This window comes from Rhinolophus ferrumequinum, chromosome 7 (genome assembly GCF_004115265.2).
Source record: "Rhinolophus ferrumequinum isolate MPI-CBG mRhiFer1 chromosome 7, mRhiFer1_v1.p, whole genome shotgun sequence".
NCBI classification, from domain to species: domain Eukaryota; kingdom Metazoa; phylum Chordata; class Mammalia; order Chiroptera; family Rhinolophidae; genus Rhinolophus; species Rhinolophus ferrumequinum.
In genome coordinates this window covers 86,047,556-86,069,556 of record NC_046290.1, presented here as the reverse complement: position 1 = coordinate 86,069,556, position 22,001 = coordinate 86,047,556, and positions in this window count along the sequence as shown.

Below are 22,001 nucleotides of genomic sequence, written 5' to 3'. Positions count from 1 at the left end.
GAGATTTTGAAGATTGAGGGGACATGATTTTGGATGTGAGAGGAAAGAGGAGTCAAGAATAACTCCGGGGGGTGGCCAGTTAGCTCAGTTGGTTACAGCGTGGTGCTGGTAGCACCAAAGTTGTCAGTTCGATCCCCACATGGGCCATGGTGAGCTGCGTCCTCCTTAATTAAATAAATAGAATAACTTCAAAGTTTGACCTGAACTATCCAAACTATGGAGCCATCATTTACTGAAATGCTTCCTTTTGTTGGGTGGGAGTGCAACGGTGGAGGAAAAGATCAGATTGAAATGATAAGTTACCACCAAAACATTCATTATGTCATAATCAAAGTGATTAATCAAATAAAACCAATACCAATATGCCACACTTAAAGAAAATTCTATTCCAGTAGAAAACCCAATCACTACAAGACTTTAAAAAACAAGTCTTATTAATATGAGAGCATATAATTTTTTTGGTATTTGTAATTCATGTTTTACAAATTACAAAAGTAATGCAAGGTTTTACAAAAGAATTCAAGCAACATGAGAACTTTAAATATCAGTCTCCCTCTCCCCACAACAGGGAGTGAGTTAGTATTTTGTTCTTCTTGACCTTTTAGTGAACCTACAGTCAAGAGATATTAAAGGATATTTAATAATTCAAATAAAAATGCTTTGCAAATGTATTTCATAAATGTACTAAAAACAAGTTTTTACAAAAATACAATTGTCACACAACTTGTTGGAAAATAATTATGTAAACAGAATCAAGCTTTGTAAAAAGAAAATAAAATATATAAGAATATATTCTAAAGCCCAAGGTCACACCACAAATTTAAATACAAATTTCAGGCAGCTTATTTTTTAAAGTTCACATAATGATAAATTCAGTTCTTTTTACTATTTTCTGGTGAGTTATCAGTCTCTCTGTTTTTTTGTTTTTTTTTTAACAGACTTTATTTTTCAAAGTACTTTTAGGTTCAAGGCAAAACTGAGTGGAAAGTAAAGAGGGTTCCCACATACACCCTGTCCCCCCCAAACACAACCTCCCCCGATATTGATATTAAGCACCAGAGGACTATATTTGTTACAATTGATTAGTTAGACATAGACATATCATTAGCACCCAAAACTTTGCATTATTTTTTTCTTGGTTTTGTACATTCTATGGGCTTTGACAAATGTGTTGACGTGTATCCACCATTATATGCAGAATACTTTCAATACGCTAAAAATCCTGTGTTCTGCTTATCCCTGTCTCCTCTTCTAATCCCTGGCAACCACTAATCTTTTTACTGTCTCCATAGTTTTGCCTTTACCAAAATGTCCTTTAGTTAGAATCAGACAGTCTGTAGCCTTTTCCAATTGGCTTCTTTCAGTTAGTGATACGCATTTAAGTTTTCTCCATGTCTTTTCAGGGCTTGATAGCTCAGATCTTTTGAGCACTGAGTAATGTTGCATTGTCTAAATGTACCACCGTTTATCCATTCACCTACTGAAGGAAGCCTTGGTTGGTTCTGAGCTTTGGCAATTCTGAATAAAGCTGCTATGAACATCTGTGTACAGGTTTGTGTGGACATAAATTCCCAATTCATTTGGGTAAATACCAAGGAACGCTGTCGGGGAGGAAAATGTTTTCCTTGACCCCCTTCGGGTCCCTCGCTGGGCCCCCAAATTAAATGTACTAAGACAGATAAATAGGAGAAAAGCATATGAATGTATTTAATCTAAAGTTTTATGTGGCATGGGAGCCTTCATAAGTAAATGAAGACTCCAAAGAAATGGTTAAACCTGAGTGTTTTTATGCTAGTTTTGATGAAGAATGGAAAGTCATGGAAAGATATAAGGCAGAGTATGAGCTAAGGGTAATAAACGGGAAATTTAGCAAGCCCTGTTTCTTCAGATCCCTCTCTGTCCTTCCACTTTCAGAGAGAAGGGTACTCCTTTCCTCCTGGTATAGAGAGGATACCTTTCATGTGGGCGTTTTATGACCTGCTTCAAGGGAAGAGCAGAAAGTCCTTCCTTCACATGCCATTTCTCAAAGTCTTTCAACTTGCAATATTCAATATGCCCAGGTGCCATATTTTGAAGTAGCATATTCTGCATCACGTCAATATTATTACTGGATTTTGTGGCTAGAAACTGCCCAACTGAATGTTTGTGTCCTCCCAAAATTCATATATCGAAACGCTCCCCGCACCCCCTTACCCAATGTGATGATATTAGAAGGGTGTTTGGGAGGTAATTAGGATTAGATGACGTCACATGAGTGGAACTGGCATGAATGGTATTAGTGCCCTTGTAAGAACTATATAAGGGAGATTGCTTCCCCTCTGTGCTCTCTGTCGTGTGAAGATACAATGAGAAGTTGGTAATCCACAACCCAGAAAGGGGTTCTCACCAGAATCTAACCACGCTGGCAGCCTGACGTGGACTTCTAGCTTCCAGGACTGTGATAAATAAATTTCTGTTCTTTATAAGCCACCCTGTCTATGGTACTTTGTTATAACAGGCTGAATGAAGACATTCTCTTTCGTAGTGGCTGTACCATTTTGCTTTCCCATGAGCAATAAATGAGAGTTCCTGTCGTTCTACATCTTTGCCAGTGTTTGGTGTTGTCAGTGTTCTGGATTTTGGCCAATCTAATAGGTGCGTAGTGGTTTCCCATTGTTGTTTTAGTTTGCAATTTCCTGGTGACATATGATGTTGAGCACCTTTTCATTTGCTTGTTTGCCATCGGTATAGCTTCTTTGTTGAGGTGTCTTTTCGAGGTCTTTTGTCCATTTTTTAAATTGAGTTGTTCATTTTTTTACTTTTGAGTTTTAAAAGTTCTTATATTTTTTGGATTACAGTCGCTTATTGGGTATATCTTCTGCAAGTATTTTCTCTCAGTCTCTGGCTTATCTTCTCATTCTCTTAAGCCTCTTTATTTTTAAAGTTTAAGATACTTGGGTCTATGAAGTGACATACCAACTGGAAAAATTTTTAATTTCTGCCATAAAAATCCCATTTTTCCCCTTATATATTAATTGAAGTCTTACTAGTCCCATTCTCCATCCACTTACCCAAACTTAATTCCTTAAATTGCCTAGAGTCATCTTACACTCACTTCTCTAAAAGTCTGGATAACTAGCTTTCCCACATAAGAACAGGTTAGTTATATGGTGTCCTTTGAGCCTTGAATGTCTGATATAAACACAGAGGAATCTCTTCACTTGTATTTACCTATATTCTTTTTTTAATTTCCTTTTCCTGAACCAGTTTCCCATTTGCTTCAATAGTTCTCATATTCCCCGCAGAGCCATAAATAAAAATATACCTTAATTTTACCACCAAGGGGGACAAAGAATTGGATGTGATTGTTTTCACATAGAATACAGTGCTAGAGCCAGCAGCAAAGCAAATTCATTTGCTCTTTTGTATGATCATTTTTAGCCATCAAAACCATACTTATTGAGAAATTATTTCAGGAGGTTGGTGAAAAAGAGACCTGCATGAGGACATTTATTTAGATTCTCAAATAGTTTGAAGCACTGAAGTGTAAGTCTAAAGTTTGGTACCAAAGCTCTGTGTTTTGCAAGCATGTCTGCAGAAATGATCAGACATATGGAATTACAAGAACTCCTGCTTACTTAGGGTGTGTATGGAAATCAAAGAACAGTGGAAATCACTGTTGTCCAGGAAACAATGTTGCCTTTGAGAACCTCATCTTCTAAAGACCTGTTTCTCTGAAATAGATGAAAAAGCCAACCTGGCCATCATGGTAGAGCTCAGATGTGTTGCATGTCCAGCAGAGGCTTAGAGGCACTATTTTGGTAAAAATGACTAAGCCGGCTTGCCAAATGAATATGTTCTCAGGTTTCTAAGAGTAATTTGCTCATTGACAGGTTTTGATACATTCCTACTCTGAGCAAATCCGCTCACACAGCAAGAAAAACATATTCAGATGGACACATAGTAGACAATTGCTAGGGCTGCCGGATGGCTCAGTTGGTTACAGCACCGTGAGCAGCACCGTGAGCCGTGAGCTCTCAACAACAAGGTTGCCGGGTTCGATTCCTCCATGGGATGGTGGGCTGCACCCCTGCAACTAACGGTTGAAAACGGTGACTGGACTTGTTGCTGAGCTGCGCCTTCCACAACTAGATTGAAGGACAATGACTTGGAGCCAATGCGCCCTGGAGAGGCACATGGTTCCCCAATAAATGTAAAAAAAAAAAAAAAAATGCTTGAAAAGAAAATAGACAATAGCTAAATGACATGAGAGGAACAAAAGTAATTTTACAAGTTCTTAGAAGGAGAGAGCTCTCTCCATTCTGTAGATGTGATCAGACAGCATTAAGGAGAAGATGCAACATGAGCTGGGTCTTAATAAAGGTGAGGACATTGGCAAGTGGAGACGGCAGGAACGGGTAGTCTGGATGGAAGAGCATCTTAAGGAAAATGTGTGGACATAAAAGTCTATGTCCTTTGGTCCTGTTTGGGGAAGGAAGACCAAATCAGTTTGGCTGGAATTTTATATATATATACATATATATATACACACACAATATATATACATGTATACATATATATATATATATACGTAATATATGTGTATATATATGTATATATATATACGTATATATGTGTTATATATATACATACATATATATGAAAATAGATATGGGAAAGAGCATCAGGACTATTAGCTATCTTTTGTTGCATAACTAATTACCCAAAACTTAGAAGCTTCAGGCAAAAAATTATTATTTCATAGTTTCTGTGGGTCAGGAATCCTGATGCAGCTTAGCTGGGTGATTCAGTTTCAGGGTTTCTCATGAGGCTTCATTCAAGATATGTATGAGTCTGGGCTGCCATCCCTGGAGGTTCCATTTGTAAAGTCACATGGCTCTCAGCCAAAGGCCTCTGTCCACCTCCGTCTGGGCCTGTCCATAGCAGCTTACTTCTCCCAGAGCGAGTAATGAGAGAGAGGCAGAGAATGACCAGAACAGGAGCTATTGTGCCTTTTGTAACCTCATCTTGAAAATGACTACCATCACTTCTACCATATTCTATCTGTCACACAGAATAACCTCCTACGATGTAAGTGGGATTACACAGGGGTGTGGGTATCAGGAGGTAAAGATCATTGCGGGCCATTTTAGAGTCTGACTAGCACAACTACCATTATCATTGTGCCAGTGGGGCTCTGCACATCTCTAAGTGGCTTCATTCATATTGTAGATGCTATGGAAGACTTTTTGAGCAATATGGCGTATTAACAGACAAACAGAACTGTATGCCTCCCAAGATGTACTTAGTGCAGGGGTGTCCAAACTTTTTTCAACGTTTTCACCAAGAGCCATATGCGGTAAAATACACAAACAGCCGGGCCACTCACTCGAGGTGAAGTACGTATTGCCTCACCTGGTTTATTTAGGTAAACTAAATATATTTCTGGAATTTGCTGCGGGCCAATTAGAAACGGATTGCGGGCTGCAGTTGGCCCGCGGGCCGCAGTTTGGACACCCCTGACTTAGTGACATCTAAACTCATGCATTGGATAATGGTTGAACGAATAAATGGCAGGGTAAACAGCTGGAAGGGTACTGCAGGTCTAGATGAGATCTAATAAAGCTCAGCTGGGATGGGAAAGAAGGGCCAGATGCTCGAGTCAATAGCACACAGACTGAATCAACAGAACTTGGACTCTATCTCCAAAATAGTTCAGAGGTCTGATGATACCTAATGTGCTCACTCTATGAATATGGATATGTGAAAGACACTAAATATTTAATATGTAGGTGCTTGGCAAATAGAGAAACAATATCTTTATAAAGATCTATACAAAAAGAACATAGTTTCTAGGATCAGCAGTTAATTAAGTTATTATTATTATTTTTTTTTGATGTTCTAGGAGGTCTAGTTTCATGACAGAAAAGAAGGGAAAGCATAGAATATGATGGGCTCATTTCAAACCCTTTGCTCACCACCAGCACATTTCACTCCTCACCTGCTCAGAAAGCCAATAAGCCAGCAAACCCCTGGGCCCAGGCCCGGAACTGGCATCCACTCTGGCCCTTGGATGTGAGTCAGACCAATTTCAGGTTGTGGAGACACTGCAGGTTGTTTGAAAATGTTAAGTAGGTCAAATCATCCTGTGAAACGTAGGCTGCCAACTTCTTTATTAGTGAGAAGACCATTTATTCAATTATTCATGTATTTGACATCTGTTTCTGGAGTTCAGGATACTGTGGTGGAGATTTTGAGTCTTACCAAAATGACTCAGAAGCCCTGTCCTCTGGGGACCCACAGTCTAGAAGAGAGATAGACACAAAAGGCTAACACAGGGCAGCAATGTTACGTGCCACAGAACACAAATTTCAAATAACACAGGTTAAACAGCCCATCGAATTCTTTGGCTGTCTCACTGGCAGCAAGGTTCAGGAGTGGTGAAAAAATGCAGTAAGACATTGCTGTCATCTGGGAACCAGTATTTCCGGGCTTGCTTCCAACTGCCAAGCTGGCCCATGACACTATATATAGTTTAGGTGTTCTGAAAGCATGCTCCAAGGACTCGAAATATCACACACACACACAAACACACACACACACCTTTTTTTTAATCGTGTTAAAAATGAGTTAAAATCACAGCAGTTCCCTGGATGAGGAGAGCATTAAGACTGTTTTAACTGGGATCAGTGAGAGTCAGCCACTAATCTAGAGGTAGACAAAAATACCGAAGTGTGCCAAGAGGCAAGCAGGAAGACGGAACATCATGAGGAGATTTAGAGGTCAGGGGCGGGTCAGTGCTACTCGGTAGGCGGCCTGAGCAGAGCTTTGGTACTCAGGCTGATGTCTATGGGCAGCTTCTCTGTGAAGAAGCTGAGCTGCCATCGAGCAGTGGAGGAGTAGAGGCCCAGGCAGGGGGGAGGATTATGGGTAGGCCAATGGTCACCTCCACAGAGTCACGAGGAAGGGGTAAGTTTTTTCCCTCCTTCAGGAGCATGCTATTAGCCAGCTCCGAAGGTAGCTTGACCTAAGCTGGGCAAGCTGAGGGTCCTAATGAACATGTTGCTGGTAGGATTTGAAGAGTTCTACGGGGTATAGAAGGGTCAGTAGCATGGTTTCACGGATGACCAGAAGAAGTGCAAACACCAACTGTACAACCTGTTCTTACGGGGTCCGGGGGAAAAAATCACCACTACAACCAGATGATGATTTCTTCCTCCCAGAATAAGTACCCCTCATGGACAGTCCCAAAGTATCTGCAGTTTACCTGTCTCACAGCTCAGGATTGTAACTGGCTGCTTACTCGTATGTGCCCCAGCCTAGACTGTAATCTTCTAGAAGTAGCCATTATGTGTCTGTTTTCATTACCAGGCCCATGCTTAGCAGGTAGTATTATTAAGTGTTTGCCAAATGAGACAGCAAGTGAATGATTTATTGCTGGGTTTTGTTGGAATGTAGGATACAGGAGTGTGAGTAGGACTTTAGCTGGGGAAGACAAAAGGGAGCCTGTAGGGAATATTTATCATTTACTTAGCATCTACACAGCCCCCCTTTCCTTTGAGGAATGCCTGGTTTCCTCTATGGAATTCACCACTTTTGCGTCACGGAAGGAGGCAGATCCCACCTATCGTAAAAGGTGAACAGTCTGCCAACTGGTCTTTCCCCACTTCCTTTGCAGCTAGGGCACAGGCATGTGACCGAAGTCCCATCAGTCAGAAGCATGTACCCCCTGATTTCCGAATACTGGAACTTGTAATGTAAGAGGCACAGACAGAAAAAAATACACTGTGACGTTAGTGACACTGGCAGATTTTTGTGCTTGTGACAGCAGTAGGGTGATGGCTACAGCAGAAGGCAGTGTCCATGGCAACAATGTCCGTAGGAACTGCCTCTTCTAGCATTTGGTGGCAGCAGCAGTGGTGTCCTCATCCAGCCCGTCCTTCGGCATGATCTTTAGAATTAGTTCTGGCAGCATAAGCTTTTGAGCCTGGCTCTCCTGCTCTCCCGGCGATTCAGTGAGCTGCCCAATATCCTTTTTGAGAAATTCTTCTTTTACTGAAATCAACCCGAGTTGGTTTCTATAACTTGCAATGTTGAACCCTGACTGTTATAGGGGAAAATCCTGGGAGATCAGGTTAGAACTTTCCAGTGTGATCTGCAGGCAGCAGTGAACCATTTCCAATGTTTATGGGGATTGTGACAATCACAGACGTACTCTAAGAAGATCAAACTGTCAGCAGCACGTAGCACAAACTGGAGGAAGATGAGTCTGGAAGGAGACCGAGAGCGGTAGGCTGCTTTTGAACTTACACAGGTGAGAAGTGATACAGTAATGAGGTGCTGAACGAGGAGATCCGTTAACTATTCAGATGGTAGGCAAGGAGAAATAGGTCCATCTCTGATTCCCCGTCCAAGTTCCCTCAGGAACTTTAGTCAAGGAAGGGAAAAATTGTGCTTTAATGGATAATGCTTAGATTGTTTAGATTATACGCTTCTGGGTTGTCTGATTCTAATGCTTCATTGTCTTCGAGCTATTTTACAATTCTGCCATTTGTAGACCACTGATAGCAATGTAAAATAATTCTCATCTATAAACATACAAATTCTGCCTAGTGGAGTTTCAACTGACTTTCTTCCCCCCTGTGGAAGAGGCCAATGTTGCCTCCATTTGCATGTTTAATTCAATATTTCTGATCTATAAATATGACGTTAAAAAAAAAAACTCCCTTAAAATGCTTGAAACAGCTCACTAGTTTCCTCATAAATGAAGTAAATAAAATTTTTAAGTTGTGTTAATAATTATATCTGTATGAGACTCAGTATTAATCTTTTTATAAAAAATTTTTAACAGCTTTTATTTCTTTCTTTGTAAATGGCTTCTTGAAACAAGTCTCCAAATGCATGTAAATGGTTGTTATTTCTGCTTTCCTAAGTTGGTGTTCAGCATGTGAGGTAAATTTCTAGTAAATTACATAATTCGCCTTAAAGCGGCCATTCGCCAAGTGCAAAGGCCAATGTTTTTGAAAGTTAAGTACAAATAAAATAACAAAGGCCTGGTGTAATCTCTGCCTTCCCGAGGCCCCCAACAGTTTCCATTTGAGCTCACTTCTCTGTTCCCGTTATTTTTTGGCCAATCTTGAAAACAGCACTTTCCCTTATTGCAGAAAAAGCACCATTATGTCAGGTGGCAGAAAAAGAAACCCAGTTGCTTCCATTGTAACAGAAATCACCAAAAAGAAAAGGACACTTATTTTTTAAGAAATGAAAATAGGCAAATACTTATTTTTCACAAAACTGGCCCATTCACGTGAAAGTATTTGTCACCCAGTGTCCTGAATGCATACAAGAGCCAGTAGAAATATGTAAGGGGTTAAAACCACTGCAGATCTAATAGAGTTCTAAGTAGATCGTGGTGCCATCAGTATGAATGGATGGATATTTACAGTGCCAATCTTATGGCTGCCTGCCAAATTCCTTTCAGTGGACTCCAAGGAAATGACCCAATTTCATGGTTATATTAGAATTTTGTTATATGGACTTTTGCTTAAGTGGGCCATCAGCTGAAAGTAGAAATCTTTGAATCTATTTCATTGGAATGGAATTTGTACTACAATCCTAACATGTAGTCTAGCAGTACAAAGATACCCTTCTACGGGTTCCTGAATACTGATCTATTTTTTTACATAGATATATCTCAGAAGCTAACATTCGGAAATGTGCTCACACAATATGTCACAATATGTTGTTTAATAAAAATATAGAAAAAAGTCATATCTGCCACAAATGAGGAATGTCATTAATGCATCAGCTGCAAGTTGTTCACAGGCTTCTGACTTGGCAGTTGGCTGAAGAGAATCACTTACTTAAGCAATTCCTCACTATTAGATTTCGCTTGTTGCTCTTGGCTGCAGCACAGAGCTGCTTTCAAAAGCAGGTGACAAAATGAATTCTATAAAGGCTCAAGTGTACATCCTTATTTCAGGTCATTTGTAACTTCGCAGATTGTTGGTAAAAAAAAAAAAAAGTAAGAGCATTAATAGGCTGGTGTAGTTTTCTTAACCCACCTGAACCCATAGGGAAGCTTTCAGAAAGACCTTTGCCATCCAGAAAGCAAGGGCGTTGGAGCCAGACTGCCTGGGTGCAAATTACGGCTGCACCATCTCCTAGCTGCTTGACCCTGAGCAAATCACTTAAAGCTCTCCATAAATCCTAGAGTCCTTATGAGGAGTGAATATGTAAAGTGCTTAGAATGAAGTCTGGTCTGTAGAAATGCTATGTAAGTGTTTTCTGATACTAAGTTCTATTTAGTGGTTAGAAAAAGCATTCCTAAACCTACAATACGTAGTTCTAGCTAATTCCAATACATGGAAGAGAGGGAGAGTTCCTCAATATTGCCAATAGAGAAGACCATGATGACAAACTACTTACTTTCCTATTATTTCCTCTGTTCCCTCCACGTTTCCAACATTTCAAGGAAAAGTGTCCAATAATGAGGAGGATTTCTTTGCAGGACCTTCCCATGACATGTGAAAGGGATGATACCTGGTCTGAAGTCCACTCTCCAAGGGAAATTCCCTGCTCTTCCTCAGCTCAGTGGGAATGGTCCAAATTTCTTTTGATCATTTTTCTGCAAATTTCACTGAATCTCATCCCAAATTGTAAGCATGATAAATGTGGATACCATCTTCTTTTATCTCTCTTGCAAAATAATTAAGTCTGAAAGAAGTCCTTACACCTTCAGGTTTGTCTTCAAGAGTCATTCCTGAAAGAGGTAGACAGGTTTCCTGCTCCAGGCACAGGCTGGATTCTGTCAGCATTCCACTGATGACCCCACTAGTGTGCTTTATAGGGAAATGGGCAATTACCCCAAAGGGAGGGACCTGGGGACCCCTGGGAAGCATTCACCCGGAGTGTGAAATGGTCATCACTTCATACAACTTGTAACATAACCTTTGTTTAACATTCAAGGCAGATTATAGGGATAAGAGAGAGAGACACACACACATATACAGAGAGAGAGAGAGAGAGAGAGAGAGAGAGAGAGAGACTTAAGTAAGCTATGGTGAGGACAGCATAAAGGTCAAAATTGTAATATTAAATAAATCTTACAAGATTTTATAAACCCTAATTTATTGTCTATGTACAACTGACATTTTAGCTCTTGGTTTAATACCAGACACTTCAAAGTATTCTTGTAGAAGAATGGTTGATAACCCTCTTACACAGTATAATTGGAATTCTGCATGTTAGAACATTTGGTTTCTGAAAGATTTTTGTAAATGTTAATAGCTGTCTTTTAAATGGTGTAAGTGTGAAATGCTATGAAAAGCAAAGGTTTAAATGTCACTCTGTCTATAATTTTCATATTGTAAAAACTAAATAAGTTTTAAAAAATGGAAAACCTAAAAGCCTGCTGCAAGTTTGAAGATATCAAGTCATTCATTCTTCCTCTTTGAAATGGATATGACATTTAACCAAATGAGCCAAATTGAGAAGGAAAGGTAATCTGTTTTCTTCTAAAATTTACTGTTGAACTGAGGAGCAATTATACTCGCAGGGTTCCCCACTTTTTCCTATATTGCCTGAGATGATGATTTGAGATCTGTCTCGGAAGCCTGCTCTTGATGGGGCACCCAGGTCTGCAGGTCTGACTCCAGGCAGTCAGACTGAGGCAAGCTCAGGCTCTCAAGGAAGTGGTGGAGCCCGGTCGCTTCCCCCCAGACTGACTGAATCCCTTGGCCATTCTGATAATCAGGAGTACGCTTCTTCCCCTTCTCTCTTTCTTTTCTTTTCTTCCATGGTTAGCATTCTCTTCCTTCTAAATATTTACTACACAGGGGCGAAAAATGTTCATTTTCCCCCATGAACTCTACTCAGCAATCTGAATTCTGCATCACCTCCAGGACTTAGCAGAATGAGAATGCAGGTCAAAACGGAGCATCTTATAAACCAAAAAATAAATCAAGCTGATTCATGAAGAGTGGGGTCTGAACATTACGCACAACTCATAGTGGCCCATGCAGGGATTGAATGGGCAAACTTGGTGTAATCAGCACTACGCTCTAACCAACTGAGCTAACCAGCCACCCCACCTAAATGCTATTTAATACACTATTGTAGTTCTCAAAAGTGGTATTGGTTATATGGGTGCCACTGGAGACTTGTTACTCTTCATAAAGTACCAAAGGTTGCAGAGGAATCCATTTTTAAAAATGTAAATGAAAGGACATTCAAGAATTTTCCCATAATACATCACACTCATTACTGTGTTTCAATATGTTTTGCTGATTGGAAGCAAAAGCAGCCCAGTTACAGCTCCAATGTCAGGAAATACACACAGCTCATACTTGCACTTCCCTCTGCTCACGTAAGCACATACTCTAGGAACTCGACAGCTCAGCATCCTTTTCTTGTGCTGCAAACAGAAGAGCTGATTGAATACTACTGCTTTAATATGCACTAAGGCTACTTTCATAGAATCAGTTGTAGCTGTTATTGATCATCCCTCAGCCTTTGACTCTGTGGATAGAAACCATTTTTAGGCTAAGCCTATAATAGAGGCAGAGTCAGGAGGTACAATATTAGCCAAATCCATTATTTTCCATTGGGATAAATTAGGGACGGATAGTCTGATCCTCTGTCATCTTAATTTTGACCTTCATAATATTCTGTAATAATTGATATCACTTTGACCATAAATTGGATGCTCTGTCTCCTCCGTCCCTAGAAAGGAAAAATAAGCATCCTTCCATATGAAAATGGGATTTGTTGTTGTTGTTATTCATATCCTAGGCGCGGCCTTAACAGATGATCAGCCCTGTTATTTAATTATGACACAAGGACAGTGATTCTCAAACTTTAGCCTGTATCAGAATCACCTGCAAGGCTTTTTAAAACATAGATTGCTGGTCCCACCCCCAAAGTTTCTGATTCAGTGGGTCAAGGACAGGGCTGCGAATTTGCATTTCTAATGAGCTCCCAAGTGGTGCTCATGCTGCCAGTTCGAATTCCACACTTTGGAAACAGCATGCTTTTCAGTATTCAAGCTGAAACATAACTGGATTATAGTTAACAACCCTGAAGAGCAAACTTACTCAGCCATCTAGGGACATATTTTATATCCTTCTTTTCCTGCTTTACTAGAAAGAAATTACACAAAACAGGATATTTGCTAGATGATTTACAAAGATCATTTCTAATGGCATGGGTCACAGAGTGGCAGAACTGCTTAACATGTTCTAACGAAATTATTGTGCACAGGCTCTATTTGGGGCCTTGATTTTCCACTCAGTCCTTTTTCTTTCCCTGAAAAAAAAAAAAATAACTGCCATTGGTTAATGTCTTTTTACAACATTACTGGCTCTGTACTGAGTGGTTCTCATCGGTTTACCTCGTTCAAACCTCACTGCAGTCAATGAGGAGTCTTTATCATTCCCATCTGACAGATCGGAGGACATGGCTGAGGGAGATAAAAAAAGGACATTTGGAAATACTGCTTTAGATAACTCTACAAGTTAACCTTGGGATAAACCAGACTACAGAGAACATTGACGCTAGCTGACTGATTTCTTTTTATCCTCTGTGCTTTGGCATTAGGCAATCAGCCACGTTGAGAGACCTCATAAGAAACAACCTCGTAACTCATTTGCTGCCTTCCTGTAAGGATGTTGCCAAGGACATTGTTTACTCCATTACAGATGTCTTCTTTCTTCCTGCTGGAGAAACTTCTCTTAGGTCTCAGTACCAGGAGGAGCTGTATTTCTCCTGAACACTGGATTCCATCTCCAGACAACATAAATCACGTACACAGGCATGTTCTCCTTTAGCAAAGGTGTAGACACTGGCTTTACCTTATTTTTCATCTTCCAACATCTCCATAATAATGTTGACTGTTTCAAATGCTCTCCTCTCAACAATGAGTATGACTAAGACAATTTGAGGAAACCTATAATAAACTTTGTGTCAGCTTAATTGAGCATGTTTCCTGCAGGAAGATGCCACTGTTCCCACTGAAATGGAAAACAATAGAAGGAAGTAGGAGTAACTCTGAGGGGAGAAATGAATGACTTGGGACCTGCATAGGGCCCGAGTAAGATTTGTGCACATCTAATATATGTGAAAAGACTTTGTAAACTATCATTATCATGCTTTTAGCATTTGTGTCCTCCCCGTTCTTCTCTCACTCCTATTCCCTTTTAACATTTCCTTTGCGTACCTGTCACCTTTCCTCACAAAAATGCTGTGGGGAAGAGGGTAGTTCGCTGATTATTTCGTCAATGAATCATAAGATTTGAGTTTTGAATAAGGTGGTAGAAGGGGAAGGGTACGGACTGATTCTGCACAGAGCTGTACACCACAGAGTGAGAACAAAATCAAACCCAGATATGTGTAGTCAACAAGTTTTCTAAACTATTTAAGAAATCTTATCCAGCCTCCTCTTAAAATACGTGAGAACAGCTTCCAGAAGCTTGTTGTTCTTAAAGCAAAGCTAGCAAACAAAAGACTCCCCCCACAATTCATTTATTGATTATAAAGGGGAAAACAGCAGCTTAACAGTGGAGAGAACCCGGCAGATGCCACCTCACCCAGCTTAGCATCACCAATAGTGGGATGAACGGCATCAAGTGAAAAAGACACAGTACCACTTACCATTTACCTTGTATTCCTGCAAATAATAATATATACATGTTCATATAGATCCTGCATCTAATTATAATGAAACATCAGATAAATCCAAACTGAGGGATATTCAACAAAATAAATGACCTCTACTCTTCAAAACAATATCATGACAGACAAAGAAAGATTAAGGACACATCCCAGATTAAAGGAGAATAAGAGTCATAAAAACTAAATGAAATTCAAGATCCTGAATTAATTCTGAACCAGAGAAAAAAGTTACTATAAAGGACATCATTGCAACCATTGGCAAAATTTGAATAAAGATCTGTAGTCAATATTTAACTTCCTCATTTTGATCATTGTACCATTGTTATATGAGTGAATATCCCTCTTCTTAGGAAATATACACTGAACTATTTCGGGGTAAAGAGACATTGTGTCTACAACTTACTCTCAAACAGTTCAGAAAAATAAATCATATAATCATTATATACATATATATGATATGTGGGGCTTTAACCCATGTTCATTATGCAGCAGAGTGTATATATATACACACATACATATATATGTAATTATCTGTATACATATATGCACATATACACATATATTTGTGTATATATACATGAGGCAAATGAGGCAAATGTTAAAAACTAGTGAATCTGGGTGAAGGGTATACTTTGTACTACCATTTGTTCTTTGTACCATTATTGCAATTTTCCTGTATTTGAAATTATCACAATTTTTTTTAAGAGAATAGCCACAGAGTATTCTTTCCCTAAGCAATAGTGGATGAAATGTTTGTGATGTGGCAAAGCACATGCTGCAAAATAAGGTCATTCACATAACAAGCATAGTCATCTTTAAAGCATGATGCCTAGTGAAAACCACTTCCTTTCATGCATAGACTTGGCTGACTCCTTTTTTTAAAAGTTTTTGAAGCACTAGAGTTTATTATTCACACCACAGAGTTCTCATGTGGTAGCAATGTTATGCACGCCATCTTTAAAACATGCCTAAACCTCAAAAAGCCCTTCCCCCATCCTCTAAAAAACATCAGAACATACCAGAGCATAGCAGTTACTAGCTGGAGTCGTATATTCTGTTTTCTCTGACAAGGGTAGTGCCATTATAATCCAATAGACCCATGTGAATGTGCAGCAGACATTAGCTCCGATTTTTATTATGGAGCTTGATAGAAAAGAACATTTGTTCCTTTTCATTCCTGAATGTTTTCATGGTGACATTTCTCAGTGTGTGTGTGTGTGAGTGTGTGTGTGTGTTCACTGCTTTTCCCTCAAAGAGATCATCCAGTGACCTTGAAATCTGCACTGGCATTTTGCTGGCAGGAAGGGAAACTCTCTTCTCATTTGCAAAATGAATAACAATTTGATCATCCTTAAACTTCTAAAAGGTTAATTATGCTCTCTCCATGAGTACTGAATAAAAACCTGTTTTATCTCTGCCCAAATGAAACCCACAGGGCTCACCCTCCCTCTAACTCTGCCAGGAGACCAAGTCTTTCCGGCTGTCAATTAACCGCTATCAACTCCTAGATCTGTGTGAGCTGCAGTAGATTTTCTCATCCAAAAACTATGACAGTCCTCATTTGCTAGAGCTGTGTGGTGACTTTAAAAATTTCTCAGCAGGCAAGTGTTATCTGGCTGTAGGCATGATGGAAAGAAGAGGGAAGCAAGAGGAGTGAGCTGCAGAGAAAGAAAGAGAACGAGAAAGAAAAAGGTTGGAATACTGAGACTTCATTTCACTTCAAAGATTTTCACAGAAACAAAACAAAACAGAAACACATTCACAATGATAATAAAAATTACCACCATTAAAATTAAAGGCACATTTGAAGTACTTAGCTCTACTGCTCCATTAGATCCTTGCCGATCTGCCAATTCTCAAAAAAGGTGCACATCACCCACTCCACTAGAAAGATGCCTGTGGGACAAGGCTTCTGGGTGGGGTAGTTGACAAATCTACCCTTCCCCCATTCAAAAATTCTAATTACTACTATTTCTTGACCATAAACAGCCTCTTTTAGTTATAATCCAAAAACTATATCTTAAAAAGCAAGTCTAAGAGAGTTGTATTTCATTTTTGTTACAATAAAAATTCATCTTTCAAAGGAAAGTGAAGGCAGAGAATAGGGGGAGGTAGGGAAAGGAAATCCCTGACTGCTGCCTGAAACTCGTGGCTCCTTGTTTTAATGACTTAGAATTTATAACTTGAACAATTTTACATGAACCAATCAAGCATTATATATAAAAAAACAAAAACAGAAGATGAAACAAGCAATATATCTTTCTCTAAAAGAAACATGTTACTATATGTACAGATGTTTTGACAGTAATATAATTATTAAGATGCCATGCAGGGCCTGATGTTTTGGCCATACTGAAGTGGGTTGCTGTATGTGTATTGAAAAGGCCCAGGTGTAGCTTTACCGCATGTTCACTATGCATCAGAGTAAGTACTGGGGGGATGGGGCACCATGTCTCTTATTTCTACAGGAACACCTGTGTAGGAAGATCTAATGGAGTCTACAACTCTGACAATTTCATGAAAATTGAAATTATTTTCAGCAAGAATCACTCACGCAAAGTATATAGTTTTTGTTGTTCTTCTTTCTGGATACGTTTTTGGAGTGAAATATACGTGACATAAATTTACCATTTTAACCATTTTCAAGTGGACAATTCAGTGGCACTAAGTACACTTAGTGTTATACAACCATCACTACTATCCATTTCCAGAACGTTTTATCCTCCTAAAAAGAAACTCTATCCGTTAAACAACTCCCATTCCTTTCTTCCTCTCATGCTATCATCTGAATGTTTGTGTCCCCTCAAAATTCATATGTTGAAATCTTAATGCCCCATGTGGTGGTGTTAGGATGTGGCGCTTTTGGAGCGGGCGTGCCTAGGTCATGAGGATGCAGGTTGGTGAACGGGATTAGTGCCCTTATGAAAAAGACCTCACAGAGCTCCCTAGGCCCTGCTGCCGCATGAGGTTACAAAGAGAAATCTGTGACCCAGAAGAGAAGAGGAACCTCACCTTACTATGCTAGCACCTGATCTTGGACTTTCAGCCTCCAGAATTGTGAGAAATAAGTTTTCGTTGTTTATAAGCTCTTCAGTCTGTGGTATTTTCTGATAGCAGCCTGAACAGATTCAGATACCCCGGCCCCTAGTAACCTCTATTCTACTTTCTGTCTATTAATTTCCCTTTGTACATACTTAATATAAATGGAGTCATACAATATTTGTTCTTTTGTGTCTAGTTTATTTCACTTACGTAATGTGTTCAAGGTTTATTCATATTATAGGACATGTTAGAATTGCATTCTTTTTTAAAGTCTGAATAATATTCCACCATCTGCCTGTACCACATTTTGTTTATCCATTCATCTGTCAATGGACATTTGGGTTGTTTCCACCTTTTAGCTATTATGAATAATGCTGCTATGAACATTGGTATACAAGTATCTGCTTGAGCCCCTACTTTCAATTCTTTGGGCATACACCTAGAAGTGGCGTTGCAAAGTACCTAGTTTTTATATGTGATAGTTGTGTTATTCAGGACATTTTATGTGAGGTAAGAAATAGAACAGAAAGTTTCCTTAGCAAATATTGAACATTCCTTGCTTGGATCCTATTTCAAGATCCTTTTAGTTGTTTTCTTTCAATTATTTGAATGTTTGTAGGAAAACTGTGAAACTTCAGAAAATGGAGGTAAAAAACAGAGTCTTTAGAAATTTCTTCCAGCAAAAATACAGTGTTCAGGTTCAAACCAACACACTAACTGGGTAATGATTGTCTTCCTCTGAGTGGTACTCAGACCAAGAACTTCACATTTAAGCGCAGTTATGATTTGGGAGGGACAGTTGACGAAGGTTCCATCTCCAGTCTACCTCCTTGCTCCCCATAGTACTGGGAATGTTTTCTACTGCCCATTCATAGTGTCTTTTGGCAAATTGCTTCTCTCTCTTCCTTCTCTCTTCCCTCCAACCTCTGTGCCCCTCATGAACTAGATAATCCCACTGTTCTGCTCCCAGCTGATGCTAATTTTTCTAGGGGTTCGCCCATGATCCAAGGAGGGTCCATTTAGAATGGCTAATGGACCAGTAGCCTAGGATCCAGATTTTGGATTGCAAGCATGCGCTGAACTAATTGGGCTCTTAGGAAATGGAAATCGGGAAACAGAGACTGAATCATATACCCACTGAAGCAGAGGGCAAAGATTGTATGTACTAAGAACGCTGTGACACAGAGTCATGTTTGGGGGGAGCACTGTAAGTCAAAGTCACATGCACGCTGAAGTTATGAGAGAGCGGAAAAAGTCAGATATTAGAAACAAGTGGATCAGATGCACAGAGAGAAGTAGAAACATCAGGTAAGAAAGAGAATATACAGTCCATGAGGGAGATGGCGGAGCTGCTTGCAAGGTCTCCTTTGTGCCAAGACCTGCCATTTCAAGGCCTCTCCATGTGTCTCTTTACCAATGGACCCTTTTGTTGAGTTAACTGGAGTGAGTCTCTAGTCCTTACAGTTTAACAAGCCTGACAGAAACCGTCTCTTCTGTTGCTTTTTCTTCTATATCTACCTCCTTCCAATGCCTCTTTTTATTTTTCTAAGCCCCGTTCTTTTTGTTCTTCACCCCTGCCTATGCCTCGGGCACACTGCTAGGGACCCTAGAAAACTGAAGAGAAATAATACAGTGGGTTTTTTAAATAGCTTTATTGAGACATAATTCGCATACCATAAAATTCAGTATTTTCAAGTGTAAATTTCAGTGGTTTTTAATATTTTCACAAAGTTATATAATCACCACCACTATCTAATTTTAGAACATTTTCATCACCCCCAAAAGAAATCCTATACCCTTTAACAGTCTTCCTCCCTCCCCCATTTCCTCTTCCCTCTAGTCCTAATCTGTCAATCTCCTTTCTGTCTCTATGGATTTGCCTATTCTGGATAGTTCACATAAATGCAAAATATACACAATACAACAACTACAATATGTGACTAGATTCTTTTACTTAGCATAATGTTTTCAAGAACCATCCGTGTTGTATATGTCCACATTTTATTCCATTTTATCAAGTGATATTCCGTTGTATAGCTATACCATATTTTGTTTGTCCGTTTATCAGTTAATGGACATTTGGGTTATTTCCAGGTTTTGACTATAATGGATAATGCGGCTATGATCATTGTGTACAGGTATTTGTGTGGGCATGTTTTCATTTCTCCTGGGCATCTACTAGAAGTGGAATTGCTTAGTCATAGGGTGCAACACTGTGCATTTAGTTGTCCTTTTGCTCTCTTTTCCTTTTTGTGACATTTTAAGAACTTCTTCAGGTTTGCTGCTATCATTCTCTGTTCTTCTTTTTATTTTCCTTGTGTGTTACTACTTTCAGTATACCTTTTCATATTTCTCTTCTCCTCACTTTTACCAGTTATTCGAGTTCATTTTAAAAAATCATCCTTAAATCACTTTTGTGCATTCCCTTTATCCTTCCTTCCTTCTCACTCCCCACCTCTGGCCGTGCCTGAGTGAAGCCCGCTTCACCTAGAGGAGAGTCAGGCTCCCATGAAATATGATTCCATGAAGTGGTTCTCAGAGTAAGAACTTCAGAAACAGAAGGACGTATGCAAGGGTGCATGGACATAAGATTGTAACAGCTTATATTTAAATGCCATTGTGGTCATAGTTTCGTTCCTATATTTGCCATATCTGACCAAAACACTTGATGTTGACCTGCAGTCTCTTCCATCTGTCCATCCAGACTGCAAATAGAATGTGACTTCCAGGTAATTGCTGCAGGCAGCCGCCTGCTGTCGGCTATGTCACCCTCAGCTGCACTAACCCTTTGCCTCGGGCACTATATGGACAGTGACAGGCAAATCGCCCTGATGAGATGAAGAACTTGAAGTGGATTGAGGGAGGCCTTTGACTCATCCCAGCCCCACTGCTTCCCAGAAGGACATGCTTCTGTCTTATTCTCAGTGTAAACTCAAGGCTAAAACTGAGAAGCACCAATTTCGCTCAGGGAGATGATTCAGTATTTTCCAAGTTTTTGACAGCTGACCAATTAAAAACCAGATGTCACCGTTAACAAGCTTTAAATAAGCCAGGATTTAGAGCAATAGAAAGCACCAAACACCTACTACTGTATACCACCCTTCTCAGTGTGAGTTTGATAATTACAATGATGAAGATGATGCTGATGACGGCAGGGATGCCAGGCAGGATTCAAATCATTAACTGGAATGCAGCAAATTCTGTTTCTTACAAGTAGTCCCAGCGAGCCTTCCATTTACTCCCGTGCAGTATCTTTTGTCTTCAAAATTCTGAAATATTATCCAATTCCAATTAATGATTTGAACCCTGCCCGGTGTCCCTGAAGTCTGCCTCATCGTCTACATTGGTAAATTCTCATTGAATGTTTCTCACACTCATACTGCGCACGATCACGCTTTAGATGAAGTAATGTGGTAGATTTCACGTGGAACTTTAAAAGCATAGTTTCATTGATTTTTTTAGTGAAAACGCATAGTTGAGACCAATACTAAGATGTTTGTTAACAAGCCTTTTGTTAAGCCTCTCAGTCTGTGAATGGAGACGCTGGGATATGTTTTGAAAGGGAAAGCCACACAAACTCATACGCCTGAAATTCACTAAGGTTACTATTTTGTAAACGTAATTGCAATTGAAAAATGTTCAGGACCAAGAATGACAGAGCGAGAGACCTGAACCCCAAATGGACTGGCACTGCCCTTCACTTACAATTCTGATTAATATTCGGTCAGGATCTTTGCGAATATAGTGGATGTGAATTGCGACTTTTACTTTTATTTTTGTGCTCTTTATTAGCCCATATACCAAAGCCCTTTCCAAATCAAGAGCTGGAGCCAACCTCAATCAGGAATTTTGATCAGTGAAGACCTCCTTTCCTCTGTGTGATCAGACTTCAGAGAGAGTGGCCTGAAATGAGTGTGGGGGCTGCTGGACTTCAGAACTGAGTTGCTATAAAAGTGCACATTAGAGAAGTTTCAGATAGCACAGCATGATGCAAATTGCTACCATACGCCTCACTTCCCAGGACCACACCAATCTCAACAGAAGGGTAGGAGTGACATCACCGACACTGATTTGAACCACCCTCAGGAAAACATAGCTGATGGACCAGCAATGGTGGTTAGCAACACACAGAGACCAGCAATACACACCACATGAGACCGATCACGAAGCACTTGCAGGGGTTCTCAGTTTCATTTCTCAATTTGAGAGCTATATCACATTAAAACAATTTTGAGAGAAACTTGGAACCTTTTGAGGCAGTGATGGGAAGTGGCACTATTCTTAACAAAAAGTGGCATTTTGGTTTTGGC